General features: G+C 29.7%; 1 protein-coding gene across 1 annotated transcript in view; it reads right to left on the bottom strand.

Annotated features, from left to right (window-relative positions):
* LOC129963361 (secreted frizzled-related protein 5-like) overlaps positions 1-23747 on the bottom strand; it is a 429823-nt gene that overhangs the window by 4836 nt on the left and 401240 nt on the right. The gene's annotated exons all lie outside the window — the stretch shown is intronic.

Raw genomic sequence — 23747 nt, 5'->3', positions numbered from 1 at the left:
TCTGAACTAAAGAAAAACAGCATTATTTGCATTACAATTTAGATTTAAATATAAAGTAACATAAGCTATTTCACTTTCTTGCATAGAATCTTCTCTATACATTCATTCGATTACTGAAATGGATTTCAAACAAATAATGAACCACTAAGAGAAAAAAAAAATGCGATGCCAGATACAAAATACTCGTAATGCTGAAGAAAATATTGGTAATAAGCTTCACCTGAAGTGAGAGTATTAAAATTCAGCAGACCTCATCCCAATGATCTTTACTACAATCTAGCATAAAAAGTGTAAATGAAATCCCATAATCAATCGATCCCATAACCAATTTCTATTCATGTTTTAACTTTATTCTCACACTTAAAAAAAATCTGTCAAATCATAAGGCGGGATTTCACATTGCCCAGGATATTTTTTTACTCCGTCCATCTGGATAATTATACATATTTATGGCTTATCAATTGATAAAAAAGCATTTTAAGGAAATAACGTTGGTACCAATGAAGAAACGCATTTTCCAAATTATAAGGTTATCATCGGAATTATTGAGGAAAACCGTAAAAATTTTGATTGACCCAAAATTTAGAAAAATATTTTATTTGATTGAGCATATACTTGCCAAAAAATAATTTCTATACTCTGTTTCACCCTAACTTGGCAGTAGTGTATATTCTAGGCATTCGAATCACAGTCGCTGTCAGGGGAACTGGGTTACTTTAAAGTACAAAGTTACTAGAAATGCAGATCGCTGGCGAAACTTTATCTCGCAAATTTTTCGCCAAATAGTAAATATTTATTTACTTTATTATATTATCACTTTATCGGAGAATTAATTGTTTCCTTATTTTTATTATTTTTTCAATATTATCGATACATTATTTTAATAAAACATTAATGTTATTTCATTTCGTTTCATCGTTTCTCAAAAGGAAGCCCTACGTCTTTCAATATTCGGTAAAGCGTAGTTCGGCTAATGTTTTTCGAAAAGATATCTGTATCATCGTTCACATCTTTTAAAACTTTATCTAATGTTGGGATCTCATTTCTACGAAAATATGCATGGATTTTTCGTCAAATACAGGATAATGTAAAATCATCATATTTTACAAGACCTGAATGTTTACCTACTGAGCCTGATCATTTTTTTCCAGGGGTACTTAAAGAACTGGATGCCTTTATTTCTTTTTTCAAAAGGAAAACTGTTCATTGCGAAACACCTGTAAGGTGCGAAACTTTATCGACGATTTGATTGATAGAATCTTGAGGGTTTTCTCGGAGTCGAGAATAAACGTTTAATATGTTTCTGCGTGCTGCACTTTTTGTTGGTTTCACTCGTCTTGAAGGTGTGCACAGCGTAGTCGGTGATAACACTTTCTCTTTTTCAGACATTTTAGAAGTGAATAAAATAACGAATCGAATAAATATTCAACAATCAAAACTAATAACTACTAATGTGATTAATAGTATCAAAAATATCAGCTTGGTAAGAAATAGAGAATAAAAAAGTACGAAAGATTATACCGGTTGCGAACTGAATGAAGCTGAGTTGGCGGAGACGTAAAAGAAAAGCGCCAAATATTTGACCTTGAAGACCGATTCTAGCCAAAGTGGAATTCATTATGTCAATCTTTTAGCTTTATTCGTTCGCTTTATTTACAAAATGCTTAACAGATAAGCACTTCTAACTTGAGAATAATTTTAAATACATACTGATAAAAAAAGGATTTCTGTAATTTATGATATTATTTGATAAATTTCTTCGCATTTTAACTATTTTAAAGTCGGAATTGATGGGGAACTCTTTCCCAATGCGGAGCGTCACATTTTCTACCTTTTACAATACTGCCAAGTTAGGGTGAAACAGAGTATAATCAAAATATGGCTAGAAATTATTTTAAGAAAATCAAAACATCGCATTAAAATGTTTTAAAAAAGTTTTATTAAAAATATTTTTTAAATCAAACATTGCATCACACCATTTACAGATAATCTTAACTTTACTATGTTAAAATCACAAAATGTTTGATTTTCAATTTATTTCCCTTCATTTTTTTTATAACCACGTATTATCAAACGATATTTTTTGACACATATTTTTTTCTAAAACATAAAAACATAAAGTGCAAAAAACTAAGCAAAGAAATAAAAAGAAACGTTGCCCTAGAACGTTGCATAAAACAAAACTATACCCAGATGCACACAGCTCGCATGCGTGCCTGACTTTTTGCAGTCGTATTTAATAGCTCTCGAACAAAACGCCTATTTTGATAGATTTGATTTACGAGCAGCGTGACTTTTTCGATAACAGTGCAGCGATGGGAAAAAGTAAGACATAAACGAAAATCTAGAATCGGCAAGAAAAAGCAGAAATGTAATAACAGTTTTGAAAAGTATGGGCTCCGGAAATGCGTGCTGTTTATTCCATATCGTCTAGAAAAGGTTGTATTGGCAATTCATCTTACAAGGTTTGAAAGCTTAATATTTAATAAATGATATAGGAGGAAAATATAATCTTAGCCATTGCGTTAAAAGACCGTTAAAAGAGGGGCACTTCATGGAAATGTGATATAGAAAATATTTTGCGCCTAAATTAAAAGTCTTATAACTCAATTTAAAGGTATTAGGTTTCAATGGAATATTTTTGAAAATGAGTCTTTTGAGATTTTATCTTTTTTTCCCCATCAAAACAACCTTTGATTTTATAGCCAGTCAAAATAATAAAGAGAAAAGTTCCCAAAATTAATGTTTTTATGGGTCTGTGCTGGCGGCGGTTAAAATCCTTTCATGTATATCCTTTTCAACAAAAAACTATTTTTGTATAAAATATTATAAAAAATTTTTATTGACTAAAATAATTTTTTAATTAAAATTAGAAAATCAGCTGAAGTAGACGGCTATAAACCCTGCCAATTGCTGATTTTCTTCTTAAAATAGTAATATCGATTATATATAATAATTGTAAATTTTGTCCACAAATTCTGAGGTCTAAGAAAGGTTTAAAGAACATTTGGAGACCAATAATTAAGTGCTTAATCTTTCATTATAAAAAAACAAGAAAATTAATAAGTTATGGAAAAGAAGATACAGGATTAATATATATTATATGCAGTAAGTTAAGAAAATTAATAAGTCATGTTTAAATACAAATAATGTTAAAATTAATAAGCAAACGATTAATAATTTATAACAGCTAGTTATAAACTGTTAATCGTTTGCTTTCAAAATTTTCTGTCCGAATTTTACTCATGTGCTTTGGCAACAGATTTCGTGGATATTCTAAATCGTCAACGATAAAAAAAAAAAAAAAAAAAAAAAAAAAATGCTTCATTTGCTCGTGAAAAATTTAATTTCTTGAACGGTACACTTATATTTTCTTTTGGTCATCGTTAAATTGAGACTACAAAGCAAACAAAAAAAATAAAAAATAGTGTAATTAACATAAAAGAGAAATTTAAAAAAGTGTAATAAGAATAGCTACAATTAGTTTTTTTTGCTACGCAATTTTTAAGTTTCTATATTTCATTGTCTGGGCACATATTTTACACAAAATTTATAATTCGAAAAAAGGCAAAACTTTCAATTTTAAAATGTTTTAAAAATATATTTTCTGGGATAACTTCCTCCAAGTTTATCATGTAAAAAGTATCAAAATTTTACATTTCACTTTTTCATAGCCGCTGTTGTCGTTGAACATCTGTCTCGTTTGTTAAAGATTTACTTTTTTTTTTGTCCTCGGGAGAGTGAATAAATTTTGTTTACTTTTAGAAAACAATAAACCGCCGCTTTAATATTGCTATTAAAAATTTTATCAAAAAATATGTGTAAAATTAAAAAACAAGTTAAAAAAAGTGATAGAGTAGGACAAAGTCATAAAGTTGCCTAATACAGGCTTATTCTATATATTTGCTTATCATAAAATCATCTTCGTTAATTTTTCAAAAATTAACATCCATGAAAGAAAACTTCGTACAAAAATGAAATTGATCGTTTTGAAAAGATAAAATTTTAAATAGTTAAAATGATGTAAAAAGAAAATATATTTTTTGGAAAAACTTTCTTCTTAAAATTTTGCGCATGAAGAACAAACTTTTGCTTAATTTCTAACTATTTGAATATTTAACACATTTTTATGCTTTGGAAAGCTGGGAGTATTTTTTCATTTGCCTCGAAAAATTTGTTCGAATTCGGCCCAGAAGTTAAAGAGAAGATGTGAAACATACATAACAGTTAAGTGTATTCATATTAAAATAAAAACCTTGAAAATAAGTTTTTAACCTTTAATTAGTCACAAATATTGGTTAAAGATAAGATTACAGTAAGATCTCACAAGAAACTTTACAAAATATTCACCAACTTAAACATTTTAGCTAAATGCCTGAGCTCTTGACAGGGACATAAATTGAAGAATTGCAATTGAAATTTCTAGTATATTACATTTGATAAGCTATCTTAAAATAATCATATCATACAACAGTGCGTTTCTATATAATATTGTAATTAATAAATTAATTAAAAAAATCTGACGGCCAAATCAAAATTCGTTCAAGCTTCAGTTACAAAGCTTTCAGTTACTTCAGTTTCAAAATTACTTACTTAAAGCACTTGCAAAAATGCTTTAAGTAAGTAATTTTAAGGGGATTATGGGAAAACTGGACAAAATAATGGAAAATCGTGCTTTATTTTACAAGAAAGACTGAACATAAGTGGAGAAAAAAATTACAGCTTGGAATATACAAGTAACAGCATTAAAAGAAACTCACAGTACAAGCTATTAGAGCACAGCAATAGTGTTGAGAGAGTGCTACATCACTCAGAGATCAAAACTTCAAAGAGAGAATTTCGCTACACTGACTGGTTTTAACTTCTTGTATGTTTTGAGAGAGGACACTGAATTTTATAAAAGAATCTGCGAATATAGAACTTTAACTCTTTAACATCCAAGCACTTTTCAAGTGGCACTCCCTTTAACATCCAGACTTTCGCAGCGTGTCTCTGAAAGACATGGACTCGTCCTAGCTGAGGGGCAGTTACCCCCCGCACTCTGAAGTAATAAAACTGTCGACGCTCTACCTTGAATAATTGCCTTGCGGTTTTCGACAACGAGATTCATTTTCCATCCGCTTACGAGTTTTATTCTAATGTATTTATATTTTTTAGTGTGAAGTGTTTCGCACATCATCTTTGCGGGGCATTTTTTCTTTTTACAAAAAATTTGAAATTTATTCTATAATTTAAAAAATAGTTGTTTTTTTTTTCGTAAGTTTCATGTTAGGCTTCCAAACCATTTAAATAAAAACTGGCTTTACTAGCAATTTCAAAAACATCTTTATGTTCCATTTAATTCTCAATAGGCTTTTACATTTTTTTGTTGCCAAAATTAAATAATAGGTCATATATTACCATGTAAAAAATTTTTACATAGTAATGTAAAACATACATTATACATATATCAATGCAATTACTACATTTTTTTTTTTACATAGTATAGATGTCAATGCTTTTCAGTTATAAACAAGATAATGTTTTAAATCTCCATTTAATTCCGAAATAAAAACAATCGTTGGATAAAAAAAAAATTTTTATTACTCTTTTTGAAAGAGGTTTCGAAAATAATATGTTCTTTCAACACTCAGCGAAGATTTGTTTTTTTTTATTGTCTTTAGCATATTTTTTTTTTAGTATAAACGATTATCTTCATTGAATTTTTAAGTATAAAATATTATTTTGCATTTTCGATAGTGATACTAAGAGAAAAATTTTAGAACTTTAATTAAATTTTTAAAGAAGTTTTCACATTTTTTTTCTCCAAAACCGTACGCATTCTTGCTTTTACATTAAATAATCGAAAAAGAGTGTAGAGTAAAGATAAATTCCAAAAATATCTGTATTTTGCCACTCATTTTTACTAATCTTTTAAAATATAACTATTAAATTTTTTTTCTAACCAAGGGAATATATTACGTCAAACGTTATATATCTCATCTATCGAATTGTTTCGATAGATGAGATAACATATTTTTAAAACTTCATTTAATACTGAAACACAAAAATTTATGAAATAAAATTCGGGGGGAAAATTACTCAGCGAAATATATTTCAAAAATACATTCCTTCAGTTTTCAGCCTGAACATTTTACTAAAACATTACATCCTTCATAAACTAAATATAAAGATTTAACACAATTAAAATTACATTAATCATAAATATTACTTTTTTAGTATGAACTGTCATATTGAATTTTTCAAGCTGAATTTCTGATTTTAAAATGTTATGTGAAGTTTTCTATGATATTGTTAAGACAAGATAAATTTCTGAACAAAAGCTTCATATTAAATTTCCACAAATTTACACACGAGGGAATTATTTGCAAATTTTTGATAATATGTATATTATATAACATTTTTTGACTCCTCATCTCTATCTCTCTCGTTCACCTGACCCTCGTTAGTTTCATCTCCTGCTTATTTGCTTAGAATAAACGAGAGATCAGCTAAAGTATCATTTTTTGGCCAACCATCATCTTCGCTGATAGATCGCTGTCACTTTCATCAGAATCAAGTAAATTTGCTTTAATTTCTTCTTCAGTGTGTTCACGATTTCTTTTACTCATAATGAAGAAATAATAAGCGTTTCAATAGAAAAATTACTCTGATAATCCAAACACCCGATTCACAGTACATAAAATAAAGAGTAGAAATTCACAACTGAAGAGAAATTTTCTGAATGGCATTCTAAAAAGGAACTCAGTATTTATATAAATTATCTCACTCTTTGAAGAGGGCGATAAAGAATACTCCAAATCTTTTTTTTTTTTCTTCTTTTTTTTTTTTTTTGTCTTTTATTTTATTTTAAAAGCGGTAGTTTGTACACGGCCTCAGAATTTCCGACAGTCCTTTGATGAAAGAATAAGATGCAGTGTAAAACGACTTCCTTCCATAGTAACAAGTATCGCTACTCATTTTGTGAGAAAACTGCGATGTGAATAGGCCGCATTGACAATGCAATGGTTTGTCTTTATATCATTACAATAGTCTTACTACTGGAAAGGTCTTCTGATGCTTGTCCGAAAAATAAACAACGTGTCGGTATCCTTATATATCATTCATCGTTACCAGAGAACTTCAGTGGAAAATTTCTTTTACAAATGGCAATAAAATCTTTCCAATTTTGAGCTAACAACACGTGAAAATAGAAACTAAAACCCTTTTAAAATACAAAATAAACGCCAATAACCTATTTAGTGAATTCCTCCTCAACCCCTACCACCCGAAGGCACAGGGGAAACTACTGTGAAAAAGCCGCGATTGTCGAAGATAACGAGGACCTCCTGGAGTGTTCAGTAGAATAGCCACTTTTAATACCCATCTCCCCTAAAACGGCTAGCAGCCGCCCCAAACCGCCCCACGTGGATGTTATAGGGTAAATTCTCAAACCGCCCCAAACCGCCCCGCTGGAATTGAGAGGGTTAAAGGAAATAATGCCCAAATACCAGCAATTGGCTGAACTTTTAATTTTTTCGCCAAATGGTCGTCAAGGTTATCGCCAAGTTCCTGGATCAATGACCTGGCATCATTTCAGCATCCATTAAGAATATCTCTAAGTCTCTCCTTCAAGTCATAATACTAACATTGCAGCTAAAGCAATTGTAGAAATTCGTCGCATACATATTTCATTTAATGATATTCTATTACAAATTTTAATTCCAAAAAATTCATAAGAATTCATTTTTTTTTTGTATTTATTGAATTTTTACTTCCTTATCTTATTATTTAAGTAGTCTTATCGTTCTGCATTTTACTCTTTTCTACATTTCAACTTTAATACATTTTATATTCATAATTTTAAGATTTCATAATGTTTATAATAATTTTTTTAAAAATTTATATACATCAAAATAAATAAAATTTATTAACAAATAATTACGTTTTGAAAGTTCCAAATATTGCATTGCCATTCGGTACACGCAATGTTACAGAATTTCAGAACACCAACAAATCAGAAAATAAGGGAAAACTTCAAAATTCATTTCCTTTTTGCAAATGAGAAACAAGTCAATTTTATGATATACAGATTCAAACCACTTTGATATAAGCGATATCGTTAAATAGAAGAAAAATCAAAAAATACTGATCATAATTATCTGAGTTTTCCTGTTTTTCTTTAAATAAATAGCTTAAGAAGTGCTACGGATTAAAAAAAAATCACTTATTCAATTTTCGAATCTTTATTCCCTCCGCTGGAAAAAAGTTCTGAAAATCGAGTAATTTTATTTTTATATAATGAAAGGTATACATTTTTATTTCGAGTTCATGAAACAAAAAGAACGAAAAACTGAAAAAAGCACCTCAAAAACCGATTATTTTGCATAAATTGCCAAACTTTTATCAAAATATCCATTTCCTTCTAAACGCGCCGATGGAACAATGTAATCTTCCTATCTGCCTCGTTTTGGTGATTCTGCAAATTTTTGAAAGGGGATCGGAGAAGGTGCGAAAAGTGGTTAAACAGCTTTTAAAACTCCGGGAACGCCTCGCACTTCAAATTACAAAAGCTTTTTGTGGAACAAGAAAACCTCTCCGTATTAGATTCGAGAATTTTTCTAAAAGCCATTTCCCGATTTGTCTGCGAAATGGCTTTACGAATGATTTGCCAGAAATACTCTCTTTGGATTAGGTGCCACGTTTGGATCCGGATGAAGAGCTCATTTTCCTTGGAATGCGCAGGTGAAATTAATTTCCATGGAAAAAAGGTTTGGGATTTATTTTTACGGTGATTTATCTTAAGCAGTTTTATTTTTTTATCCTAAAATATGACTTTGAAACTCCATGCATTTGATGTTTTTAAGCGAAAATTACTGACACAAATTTAAATTTTTTAAAAATCGAAAAAATATTAATTTAAGACGACGTTCAGTATAGTATTTGATTTAAAATTTAAGATCAATTAAATAAATGTTTATACATACATACAAATGTTTATAATTGTTAAACTATAATCCACAATCTTTATATACCTGCTAATATAACAAATTATAAAATAAAAAAGCGGAAGCCGAGACATTTCTTTATGTATGTATGTTTTGAAAAGTATGTTTTTTTGCTAAATTTATGTATTATAATTTATTTATTTATTTGCTTGCAGAATAGAGCGATATTATTTAAAAATGTATACATTCGATGTTTTGAAGCAATAAATATTTCCGGTATAGATTTAATTAATATTTTATAATTTTTGCAGAGCGATGTTGTAAGGAAATACTGAATACAACATGTGCCTGCATCTTTGCAATAAAATAGATGCATTCATAAAAATTATAGATTTCAAGAAGGAATACGTTGTAATATTGTTTAACTGCGCAGTTAATCTCGCAATCATGAAAAGAGTTTTACAGAATTTTTTAATGAATGCTGAAAGAATATCACGGCAGTAACAATTTAGAGATAAAAATAAAGTTCAAAAAAATACAAGACTTTGGCGATATCTCTGTTAGGAGTCAGTTCAAGATATTTCTAGAAAACTCTATACTTAGTCACGAAGGCTATAAAGGATGAGGCGCACGCAATCTCTTTGATTTTCTTTTTGGGAGTGTAAGTCATATTACGAGTAGTCATTTTGGCTGTTTTTTATTTAATGATCCGCTTTTGTAAGTATAATATGGATACCTGAAAGTGCTGTTTTTCTGTTCATTTCGGCTGTGTTTTGTTAACAGTGCTTTCATATTTTTTTGCGGAATATAAAGTGCCGTTATTCATTATAGAGCTTGTTTAATTTTTTTTTACCGTATGTTTTCGCAACAGTATAAACCGATATACAGTTTTACAGAAATATAACCTATGTGGATAATCTACCTGATGAGGAAATAATAAAACTAGTAGCAAAATCAATTATTTTAATCTTTTCTTTCATCTTGATCATTATTGCAGATATTACAAGGCTCGGAATAAGCAAAAAAAAAAAAAAATATCAATCTGCTATCGCAAATTTCATGTTATCATGTGAGAACATTATTATTTTTAAGTCATTGTTGTCTTAATTAATTTAAGTCATTTACTAATTTAAACTGGTTTGAAACAATCACATGACTATCAGATTACGCATGCGCCAATATTTAGAAAACGATGATTTGTTGGTTTTTTCATCTCAAAATTAATCGAGCTCCAAAACTTTATCTCACAACCGCTATTGCATTGCGCAATCGCCACCTTCTAGAAAAGCAATGCCCCCCCCCCCCATCTCCAAAACCAAACTCGGGCTCCAAAATATTTTTGCCAGCTAGAAAAATTGAATATATATAATATATGCCCTTTATTGGTCAAACAGAAGAATTGGGTACACGGCGGACATTAACGCCAAGTTGTAACTTTTTGTTTGTGATAAGTCGCCAAATGTGACAACCTTCTTTATCATTTTCTAATAACTCTAAAAGCGAAAAATGGATGCCTTAAGCGCGATAAGTCACCAATTTTCTGCCTGTGCATTTTGTGGCTACAAAAATTTCAAACCAAACAAATCATCAATCAACCAATCATTTCCTCACATGATTATATTATGATGCTCCATTTTTTTTAATGAATTGATAATAAACATAAGTATCGACAATTTTCAAAAAATGTTTAATTGAAAGGTAAAATTAATTAACAAATTTATAAAAATGTTATTGAAATTTAAAAGTATTATCGAATTATTACATCAAAAGAAAATGAATCGATCTCAAGAATGATAATTCGAAGCGCTGAAATCCCCGTTTCTTTGGAATTGTTTTTCGTTTCACTTATTTATTTACATTGTAAAATATAGCTAACCATCATGATTCAAGTTCAGAAAATCAGATCATTAATTCTTACCAAATAAAACATTCTATTCCGAATGCATATAAAAACCTTATACTACAAAGATAAAAACAGAAAGAAAGAATTAAAAAAAAAAAAAAACGATTATCTTGCATAAAATTACCAAACTTTTTATCAAACTGTCCATTTCCCTCAGAACGAGTGAGACGGAACAATGTAATCCTCCTATCTTTCTCATTTTGGCAACTCAGCAAAATTTTAAAAACGGATTGGGAAAGGTGCGAAAAGTGGTTAGCCAGCTTTTAAAACTCGGAGAGCGTCTCGCACTTCAAATTACAAAAGCATTCCATGGAACAACAGAACCCCCACTCCCGCATTAAATTCAGAGAATATTTCTAAAAGCCATTTCCCGATTTCTCTGCCAAAGCTCTTTACGAATTATTTGTCAGAAATACTCGCTCAGCGGATTAAATGGCACGTGTGGATTCGGGTGACGAATTCATTTTCTTCTGAGTGTGTAAGGGAAATTAAATTCCTTTAAAAATGTTTAGGATTTATTTTTTGTGGTGATTTATTCCAAATGGTTTATATCTTGTGATTAAATACAACAAGATGATTTAAGATATCATGCTCTTTATTATTTTCTCTGTATATACTTCATATACGTGAAAGTATTGTAATCGACGAAAAATTCAAATTCGACATTTTGATAAATCTTTATGTTTCGGACATTCCTTAATGTATTGAACTTAACTCAATACAGCTTAAAAGCTGATGAAGTTTGGTATAAAAATTTTACACGATATTTTAGGGCCGCGGTGGCCTGGTGGTAAGATCTCGGCTTCGGAACTGGAGGGTTTCAGGTTCGAGACCCGATTCCACCGAAGAAGCTTCGTATACTGGTGCATGCTAAACGTCCTCCCGTTGGTGTGGTGTGGTGTGGAGAGGGGAGTGCCAGCTCAGGTGTCGTCCTTGTCATCTGACCGCGGTTCAAAATTACGAGGTCCGTCCCAAAATAGCCCTAGTGTTGCTTTTAAAAAACGGGACGTTAATATATCTAAACTAAACTTTACACGATATTTGTGGATTTCTGATAAAATTTGAAACACATTATTCATTCATTCTCTTTATGTTTTGTCATTGTATTATCCATCCGATAATACAACGATAAAATACAGAGTCAGATAAAAAAAATTGATACATTTGCGTACCTAAATTATAGATCTGTATCATATTTTAAACCAGTTCCTTCTACAGGTTGATCGGACTATCTGTCGGTATACAAATTTCCATAAATGTAAACGCAATAAATCACCAACCTAATGACTTTAAAAATTAAAATATAGCATGCGATCTTATTACTAATATTGTATTCAATGTCAAATAGTGATTTCCATTGTCCAATAAAAATTACATAGCATTTTTGCGTTATGTAAGGAAAAAATCAGAAAGCTTAGTATCTACTAAGCATGGCTTATTGAATCCAAATTTTTATAATTTAAATAATCACAAACAGGTGCAAATAAATTGAAAGTTCAATCTTAAATTTAAAAAATTATATCTTAAGATTAAAACATAATAGTGAAATCAGCAAGAATGGTCTTCCCAGAGCTTTCTCGCATATTCTCCAATAAATGTATTAATCCAGAGAATGACTTGAGTTTTAATAGTGTACGATAGTTACGAAAGATAAACGCTAGCGTGAATTTAGCATTTTTCCTGAATCTATCGTGTGATACTTGATATATTTGATGATTAATCCATGGAATACGTTTAATAATATCCAAGAATCGAATTTATGTTTTAAACATGTTTTTACTAATCGACTGAAACAAACAAACAAAAAAAAATGACATAAAACTACACTTATAGTCACAAAATGCCATGCCAAATTTGATATATTTAAGTTACTTGCATTTTAAAGTTATTCTGCTTGCATATTTAAACAAACAGATGGTCACCCATTGTAAGAGTTAGCTCACATTTTAAGTATCTATACAAAAGATTAGCTTTATTTGTTTTATAGTCATCATGTTAACTTACATTCGAATTGCTGGACAGACAAACTTCATCTGAACGGATCTTATTCAATATATGATAGAAATCTACAAATTTGGTATAAAGACTGTATACCAAATTTCATCTGTATAGCTCAAAGCATTTTTGAGTGACCTTCGTCAGAGATAGACAGATGGACATTTTGCAAAAGTGTGCTTTTCGAACTCAGGTAAATCTAAAACGTTGAGGTTCGTCAAAATCTAGGGTTCGAATTTTTTGAACAATGACTATACTTTTTCTATACTGCGCAAACAAGAAAGTAAAAATTTAATATGAAAAAAAGAATCTTTTTTTTGAAGTTCCCATCTGTTATCTTAAATAAAAATCAAAATGATTTCTGAAATATTAAAGACACATTTTTAACATTTTAACACAGTTAATAACAATGGAATAAGCTATTAAAAAATTGATATCTTAAATATTAATTATAGAGTAATTTGTCTTCTAAATACAATCATATATTAATTATGATTAAAACACGCAAAGCCGGCCTCCTGGCATAGGGGTAGCGCATCTTCCCTATGATCTGGTCTTCTTGGGTTCGAGTCCCGGTTTGGGCATGGTTGTTCTTCCGTTGTTCTATCTGTGAGATGCGTGAATGTGCCCTCCTGTAAAAAGGGGTTGTGCAAGCGAATGAGTGATGCGTGAGTAGCGAAGTCGTGCTCTTAGCCCTAGTTGGCGCTACTAAAAAAACAAGTGACGCTCCCCCACCGGCTTAAAATCGCTTTCTTCGTAACAACGGGCTTGTCCATGGCAAGTGCCATAAGAAAAAAACAACAACAAAACACACAAAACATTTCATTGATAAACTTAAAACTGATAAAAGTATGAAAACACCAAATCCGTAAGCACATTACAGTAGAAGAACGTGTTCGATGACATTATTTTAATAATAACATCATAATCAGAACAATAACCAAAATTTGTATTTAAAATGATAATCATAATTTATAACTAAAATTCCACAAATGGTTGAAACTTATCTTAAGTTTTAAAGCAATGAATCACAGGAAAAAAACTTGGTTTTTCTTCAAATGTATAAATATGCAAAATAATTAAATTAATTTATACGTTAGTGCAGAAAATATATCCAAAATATAAGTTAAACTAATATCTCAAAGAGCGGACATAAACTTTTAAAAAATAATAAAATAATAAGAAAAAAAAATAATAAAACATTATTTAAATCATAAACAATTTCAGCTCATTAAAAATCAGCCCTAAGAAAATCCATAACAAAAGAGTTAATTGTCTTACCACAAACTATTTCCCGAAACCAACAATTATATTTGTTAGAAAAAGACAGAAACTCAGCTATAAAGAATCGGAGCACTTCAAAAACAGCATATCAAATTTAAAATTTAGATTACCTATTTTATGGCTGGAATAATTAGCAAGTGTTTACCCTTAACAATGAATTTTATCGAGTAGTGCAATTATCATTGCAAAAAGACTGAATCCCTGCAAGCGGTTTATTTTGCAATTAGACTTGCAAAAAAGAGGCGAAATTTCGCCGCAATTCAACCAAACAGAAGAAATGTAGATTAATGGCTTTAGCAATCACAAACAAGAGAACTAAAAGAATTTAAGTATGCAAATTTAAAGAATTCGATGCGATTTGCCTTTTGTACATCTGCTTATAAATCGGAGCGTATAATCAAATATTATTAAAAAAAGAGATTTGAATTAGTTTCTACAAATTAAACCCTAGAGGAATGGTGGGATTAAATTGCTAATTAGAAAAAAGAATTTTATTTAAATGAACGATTCATCAGAAAAATAAGTTTCAGATGAATTGATATTTAAATGCTGTTGCTTTCTCTATTTGTATGTTTTACAGTTTTAAATGCATACCAAATTTTCACAATTGTTTTTGAATAGTTTGAATTAATCTTGTTTTTATAATTTTCGCATATGCATAAACTAGGAAACAGATATTAAAAATAGATTCTAACAAACTTTTGTATTTAAGGTCATAAAAAGAATATAATAAAAATTTAGTTCTTGCAAATTAATTCTGCTTCTGATGTTCTTTTGTATTATTTTCCTTTAAGTGAATATTACATATGTAATTATATTTTTTAATCTAAATTAATTAATTAATTTCTTTATTTGTTATTGAAATTAGCCCATGTAAACTTCATTCTAAAATGTTCTCTTATTTCCTAATCCAATTCCAACTTTTTATTTAATCAAATTCTATGAGCGCTCTATAAAACTGCTGAATTCAACATATTCTCACCCTCCGAACGAAGGGATAAAACCCCTTAATGCTTACAATGTTCTTTTAAAGATACCTAAGATTCCCTTTCCTAAATCGATACGTGACAAAGAAATCCCTATTAAAATTTCATAGTAAAATCACTGAAGGGGGAAATTTGGTTTCCCTTACTCTTGTGTTGCGCTGTTGACTGACGTATCTTTTATTTCTTTTTATCTGTATAAATTATGCCACTCATGATGAAATAAATAAAAAAAAATTACATAAATACGAAATTAAAATAACAAATTTCTTCTTTTCGACCAAGCAACAGCTAAAATATATTTACAAATATATATAACTGAAAACAACGCAAAAATACCCCAAAAAAACTTTTGCCTTTTGTAACCGTAAAATAAATAAATTTCATTTAATATTTATTCAAATTATTACTTGCTGTGAATAATGTTTACTCTGTTACTTGTTTTGTGGGGAACCTATTTTCATCAACTTTGATTTACAGATTATATTTGATTATGCAGATTAATATAATACTTCTTAGTTTAGGTATAAAAGAAAACTTTATTAACTAGCAGAAGGCTGTTATCCTATGGGCTGTTAGCTTATTCACAATATCTTGGATACTTGTTAACATTACCATGATTGTTACAGATTAACTAACAAATATTTTAGTATTAAAAAATATTATTTATTATCGATAATAAATATTATTAACCGATATTATTTATCGATAATAAATAATATTATGATAATAGTAACACTTAGTCATATTGCTATACATTCCACTACTTTTATTTTATTATTAATATATTTATAAACAACGACCATATATTTCAATGATATTCGTTAAATGATAAGTAAAATATTATTGTGGACATTTTCACAAAGTTACTAAAATAAAAATAAATATCTTAAAATAAATCATTGATATGCTGATTAAGTTCAAAATGTATGAAATTTAAAATTTAATTAATTAATTTGTAAAAGGAGGAACTTTATAATACACTCTACCATGAATCTTAAAGTGCCTAAAGATGTTATATTCTAGCCTTCAATCGAAAAAAAGATGAAAATACTGCAAAAATCCAACAAGAATACTGAAGAAAAACAGCATTAATATTCGCCACTTTTTCAGCCCATTATTTAAGCTGCTGACGTATGAATAAAATTTAAAAAAAAGCGGTTATGAACCAAAAAAAAACTATTTGTTACATTCTTTGAACTTACAAAATGTCGCCAAACTACTTGAAGAAAATAAAAAAAAGTCAGTGCTAAAGTCAGCCGTCTTTTTGTTGGAAACTCTGCAGCCTAGTGCTTATTTACTTATATATTAAGCTGGGGGGATTGTTCAGTTGGGGTAGGGATCCCCCAGTTGGCCCAGAGGAACAGGACACACGGTGGGTGACTCAGTAAAGTGTCTGCGGATGAAGATGGATTGCTCGACTTGGAGAGCACTTGAACACTGTTGTGCCATCTGGAATGTGACTCATTGGTTATCCCTTGAGTCGAGATGTCCCCAAAGTACCTTCCCCGGTTTGATAAGTGTCACTGTGAAAGAAAAGGTTCATTTCGACGTACTCTACCACAGAAAAAAAGTGTGAGAGAAATGAAATGTATCGCACAGAGATTTAGAAACTTTCTGTTATCGGTAAAAACGAAGGCTGACAAGATATGTCAGATCAGATAGAGTAACTCAGCTGGGTGTGGAGTTGAGTTGTTCAACTTTTTTTTATCTCTCTCTCTCCCTCCTTTTTTTTTGGGGGGGGGGGAATTGTGTGAGATAAATAAAACAAGGCAGATGGATGTTTGGAGATGGATGAATTTGGAAGTGGACAATGAATCACTGTGGGAGTGACGGGAAAATCGAGTGCCTTCGTGTGCGTCAGGGCTGTCATCTGCAGAAAAGGATTCAGCGACGGTTTTGGAAGAAAAAGCGATGTGGTAGGAAAAAAAGTACAAATACAACCTTCCATCTTTGGTTAAAATACAAACAAAAGCATATGTGAATATATATATATATATATTGTATATGGTAGAATAAAGACATTCCGTTTATTCTTCATATCTATCTCTATTGCCATCAAATTTTTTGTCATGATATATACATCATCACTATATAAATATGCGTTTGCATATATAGACTCATTTTATGGTCTTCACGTGAATTATTTCCCGATTATCAAGTAGAAAATTGGAATAGACATTCAGGATTCAAATTTATTGGAATTTATCTGACATAATACTAAAAAGTCATTTTTATTCAAGTACAAACATTATAAACGAAGCATATAAACAAAAAATGAATAGTAAAGCTGAGATTTTTTTTCTGATACGTATTTTCGATCACAAATTATAGAGGTATACAACAATTTTATGTTAATATAAATTAATTCTAAGGTAATAATTGTTATATTCATAAATTGTGTAGTGTTTCTTTAGTATACCCCAAAAATGTTTAACTTGATTTTTATTAAGTCCTAACTCTTTAGTGATAACATTAATTTAAACATTCTTTTTGGAAATATGGTAAGGCAATCAACAAGTTATACGAAATTAATATGTAGGTTTGATATTTAATTTGAAAATATAGCTTTTGCGGAAAAAAAAGCAAGGTTATTAACAGAATATCTCTGATGAAGTAATGCATAATACAAATAGTCAACTATTGTCAAAATTTTCTATTGAATAAATGAAAAGAATTTTATTTTAGAGTGTCATAAATTATTTTATTGTAATTTTTTTCAAAAAACTCTCTTAAGAAATATCCATATACTTCAATAAGAATCAAAATTAAAGGTTTAATTGTTTTGACAAAAGTTTAAACATCTGAACTATAGAATAAGTGGTCGATAGGGATACGTGTATTATAAAATAAGCGACCAATACGTATCCCTGACTAAACTTTTATTCAAAATACGAAGTATAAAGAATTAAATAGCTTATGCATAAACACATTTTGTATGCTATTAAAAACTTATCTTTTTTCCTTGTAGATATCCCCAAAATAACACATTAACAAAAATGATTAGTTATGTTATTGTTTTGTTTTCTTCATTTAAAGATATTATTGTAAATATTTTTCAGTAGATATTTAGTCTTCTTAGTTATTAGAATATAATGGATATTGTTTGCAAGTCCAGAAAAGTTCACTATTTCGTAACGTAAATAATAATGAATTCATGACTATTATATAATAGTAAAGTTACAAAATATGAAACCCCCTAAATACTTTTTGTTTTTATATCATTTTAGATATCAAATAATTTAACTTAGATCAAACATGATAATGATATCAATTTATCTTTATGTGCGCGATATTTTGAAAGGCGGGTAATTCGCCATACAAATATTTATTAGTGCAATTTTATGAGATAAAGACTTAATAAAAATTAGTGAAAGCATGTTAATATTGTCATTATTTAACTTAGTTTCAATATTAATTTGCAAGAAAATGTATCGTCGATGTGTTTTTTTCTTTCTTTTCAATTTAAATAGTGAGATTTCACTTAAAAGAAAGTAGTCGTCTTTGGCGAACAAATTTCTCGCCAAGATTTTTGACTTTTTAGACTATTAAGCGATTAATGTAGAATGCATTTTTTAAAATTTCAGTTTTCTTTGATACGACTAAACAATATGACTTCAAATGAATGATTCTGTGACAAATTATTGTAGGCACACATTAAAAGTGTATATATTATGAAATATAAGCGGAAGTGAAAATCTTATTTCGGAATAAATGACAAAAAAAAAAGCAGTTTTTTTTTTTTTTTTTTTTTTTTTTTTTTTTTTTTTTAATATTAATTCTAACATTGGCAAAAGCATGTGACTGAATATTTTGACGGATGAGTTTGAGTTTCATAACATTAAAAGCACCGTAACATTATAAATTAAACTTGAAGAATTATCCAAGTAAAGAGAAAAACTGTACAGAAATGAAATCGAGATATATATATATATATATATATATTTTAATTTTAAGATAATGCAAAAACTTTTTGCGGAAATTTATAGTTTTGGAAGCCATGTATTTCCAGAGGTAAATCATAGCGTGTATCCATAATGGTGGTTAAGTCTATTTCTCCGATTAATTCTTATTTTTGAATTTCTTTTACATCATGTGATAGAAAATGAAATATTTTTTTTTTATTTAACTATCGAAGTATTGAATTAAGTGCAGCTATAAAAACACAGGATAGAGGAATCTACTGAAACTTTCGTACATCGATATGTTTACATTTGATTGACTCCGCAATAAGTAATAAGATGTTGCGTATATTATACTTATTACGGAGATTAAGTAAGACGTATTATGTATTTATTATTATTATGTAAGATGCATATTAGCGTTGTGTGTGTGTGTGTGTGTGTGTGTGTGTGTGTGTGTGTGTGTGTGTGTGTGTGTGTGTGTGTGTGTGTGTGTGTGTGTGTGTGTGTGTGTGTGTTCACTGTATTGTGAATAAGTTAAAAAATGCCAGCAAAACTACTTATTATAGACAAGAATATCTAGATACATTGTTTTCGTATTGAAAATCTACATGTTGAATATTTTAAAACTAATAAAAAAAAACTTTATGAACTTAATATTTCAATAGTCGAGGAAACTTCTACATCTTTATCAAATGAAAACTAGCAAAGAGTCAGTCAAATTTAGCAAAGGCAACAACAACTGTCTTCATTTAATCCAGCATTACAATATTCCATCTGCCAAATGAATCGATCCTCATATATTTTCTTCTTTTATTCGATTCAAATAGGGGAAATCATACTTATAAGAAATGCTAACTTTTCTTTGAACAAATTTAAAAAAACGTTAAATAATCTGAAATAGCAAAGACGATTCAAATAAAGTAAGGACTTAAAGTACTTTTTTGATTTCAAATTTATCAAAATACATTGTAGTCAACGAGGCTTAAAACGGTTGAGCAAACGCAGCTGAAAGAAAAGAAATCGCCTATTTATCTTCAGTAAAACTAGGTGTTTGAATTGGATAAGATTTGTTCCATAAAAAATTACACAGAGAATTGCTTAAAAGTAATGTTTTTTCCTCTTAAACCTTCTGTAAGTTGGAAATAAAGTATAAAACGAAAGGAAGTTTCAAGAAAAATGGGAGAAAGAAGCAAAATTTGCGTTAAAAGTTGCAGAAGTTATTTGATGTTTGCTTTTTGATTCTATATAACTAGAATGTAAATAATGATAGAACAAGTCACCTACAAATTGAAACAAGCGAACATAATGTGTAAATGCTATATTAAATATATACATTAAATGATTCTTAAAAATAAATTATATGATTTCAGAACTTCTATTAATAATTAAAAATGTTTTTACTCGCATATTAATTATACATTAAATAATCCTTAAAGATAAATTCTATGATTTCAGAATTTCTATATTTGCACTCTTATATCCCTAAATGGCAACATGATCTATATGCGAATGAATGAATAACTTTAATTCATTAATCAAGAGACAATTAATAATTAATCTAAATTAAATGATAATTTGGATTGCAGAGTGTTAAATTCCAGCCCATCGATGATTCGTTGCAAGGGTGTCTTAGTGGTCCGGTTCTCGCTTCGGTACCAGACGATCTCGGCTCGAGACCTAATTCCACCAATGAGGGACTGGTGCACAATAATCCCAAGATTTAGAATATCAGGATATATGTGCCATACGAATAAAAAATAAATATCAATGGTATTTAATCAATCCTAAATTCCATTGAATATTGTTTCACACAACATGATACGCTCAATTCAACTTCGCAAGCTATACTCTCCACCTTACCACACATGATATTAATTTAGGTATTCTGAGTTAAACAAACCTAAAAAAATAAATGTTTAAAAGACATTTATTGCAGAATTTTCTCTTTCCTGAAACCCCAGTGGAATCCAATGATCCCAAAAAGTAGTACCAATGGGACGCAAATGTCCCACCCGCTGAATCCCCCCTTTATAATATTATTATAATCAAGTATGGCTAAATTTAAGAGCCTACCTAACCCATTTTTGTTGAAAGAAAGATTCAAGTTTAAAAATGCTTCCCGAATAAAACCAGCAGTAGTGGCCTCTCCAAAATTTTCTCACGTCTCTTCTCTTTTCCCTCCCTCCCCCCGAATAAAATTTGGGAAGAACGCAACGAACATCTTGCATATCATTGGAGAACAATAGTTATGAAATATTGATCTTTCGTGTGAATCAAACATTGTTATTGAATCTACCTTGCCAAAATATAGTTCAGACCAACTATTGAAACCATAATTTGATACAAACAACAGTTGTCATCATAAGATGAAATATTGGATTACCTTCATTTAAGGCATTGCGTTTATGATTCGTTGCTTTTACATGGATGGGGAAGTACAGTCTGGCAGATCTGATTCAAAATTTGACACGAATGCATATTTATAGTGAGTGGGTTGCGATTTTCTAATGATCTGCCCGGATTTAAATACATTAGTTTTAATTTCCACAAATACAGCTACACTACAAAATTTACAAACACACATAGACAATTAAGTTAAAGTAAACAGTATGGTGGAGGGATTCCACCATTTCCTACCGAAAGCATTCGGCGTAAGCGCAAGGGTTGCGCATAGAAAAAAAGTCGATCTCAGGATGCAGGTCTCCCGTTCAACTGCTTGTCTGTAAACGCCACAAGGGGGCGCTCTCTGCTCAAGGGGAAAAAGAGGTGCTACATATTTTAAATAATAATCCTATTTAGTAAATTTCATTTACATAGCTTTTTTTTTTTGTTGTTGTTATCGAAATGATTTCGAACAGCCAAACAGACGTACTTCCTGTGTTTGTATTTCGTTCAGACTTTGATAGAAATTTACAAGTTCGGTGCTATAAATATTAAATTTCACTTGTTTAGCTCGAAAGGGTTTTGAATTACCGTGTTCATAGACAGATAGACAGACATATGCCAAAAATGTATTTTTCGATCTGAAGGAGGTCTGAAACATGGAGATTCTTCAAAATCTCGAATTTGTATTGAATGTTTTCTTTATATTTTCAATAAGAAAATAGCAAGCTAAAGATTATTTTCAATCCGTCGCGAACAGATATCTTCCAGCTGGTATGGTGCGGAAGTTTGGATGTTTTGGTGTTGTTTTTGTTATGTAAAGACAATTACGTGCTCTATCCCAAAATGGCCTAGCTTTAAAATTGGCAATAAAGTAACTGAATCAGCCATTATATTAAAAACTAAGGTGCTGATATAAAATGGTTTCTTGGTTTCTATCATTTGATGAGCATAAGTTTATTTGTTGAGTATGAATTAAACGAATGAAATTATATATATAATGATATTGCTACCTTAATTGTAATTCTTTATCAAATTTTAGTTTTTTTTTCTGAAAAATAAAAGGCGTGCAAAATATATATTCGATTTTCTGATTAAAGTGTATTAACCGCATGCTAGCGATTCATTTCCAAAGATCGCGCGCTAGATTCCATAAATAAATGCTTGATTCACATTCAAAGATCAATATCGTAACTTTTATTTGTCCATATCATGCAAGGCATTTTTGATCTTGCCCACAATTTTATACTGGGAAGAGAAAAAAATACTTTTATTAAAAATAAAGCGTCAAAGTTTCGAGAAAACTACTTCCACTGGTTATCATATACTCAGCAGTACAGACATTATTCCTAAAATATTTTCTTTCTCCGGGTCCATTCAAGAAAATCTAAAGTGTAGAACCTCTAAACCTGATGACCAAAGTTTAGTATGATTCTAATGCTATTTTAAAAGTTCATACATAGAATTAATATAATTTAAGCCATTGTAGCACCACTAATATTTCGTAGTTTCTAAGAATTTGGTACCAAATTACAGATGTTACGTAAAAGCAAATAATTTTACAAATTATATTTATTTTAAAAATTTTCCAATACTGCGGGAATTACTAAGTAACTATTGTCTATATAAGCGAGAAAAAAACACCCGTGGGAAACTTTATTACAAAGTATTAAAAACATACAAAGGAATCAACAACCAAGGGGGAATGTACAAATATAATATCAATACACAAAAGGCTTACCTATCAAAAAAAAAAATATGGTTTTTTTCATGCGTGGAGAAATATTTACTAGTTTTAACTTACTTTTACTCGGCAACGCTACTTTCATGAAATCAAATAAAAGCTAAATCTTGAACAAATTTCTTATTTAAGATCTTCCGTGAACTGCTTATTTTCCGAACTAAATTAAATTATATTCACTCTGAGAACGGCTTCACATTTTTTTTTCTCAATAACTTTCTGCAGGAGCAAAATAAAATTACTCGGCCATGATATTATGCATGACAGGAAAGAAAATTAAGCATGATTTGATTCCTGAGGAGAAAATGTAAGGGAAAAAAATGGAAGTTTTATCTATTTTGGAAGATTAAAGGCCATGATAAAAAAAACCGATTCGAGACATAATTATGCCCTATAATTTCATTAGTTAATATAAAGACGACGTATGAATTTTTTATTTATGCGTTTACTGACTCACTTTTTTTCTTACCCCCCTCCTCCCCCCGAAGTACCTTTATTATTTTTTTAGAGCTCTCACCTATCGGAATTTTCGGTTAAAAAAACTGAAACAAAACATTTTACTTAGGAAACTTGGTGTTTTTCTTTCGAATAGGGTAAAGCTAAGCTAGAATTTTATCTTCTTAGATA

The sequence above is a fragment of the Argiope bruennichi genome, chromosome 3 (genome assembly GCF_947563725.1).
Source record: "Argiope bruennichi chromosome 3, qqArgBrue1.1, whole genome shotgun sequence".
NCBI lineage: Eukaryota > Metazoa > Arthropoda > Arachnida > Araneae > Araneidae > Argiope > Argiope bruennichi.
The sequence above is the reverse complement of the archived record's forward strand: the minus strand, read 5'-3'. Positions and strand labels throughout refer to the sequence as shown.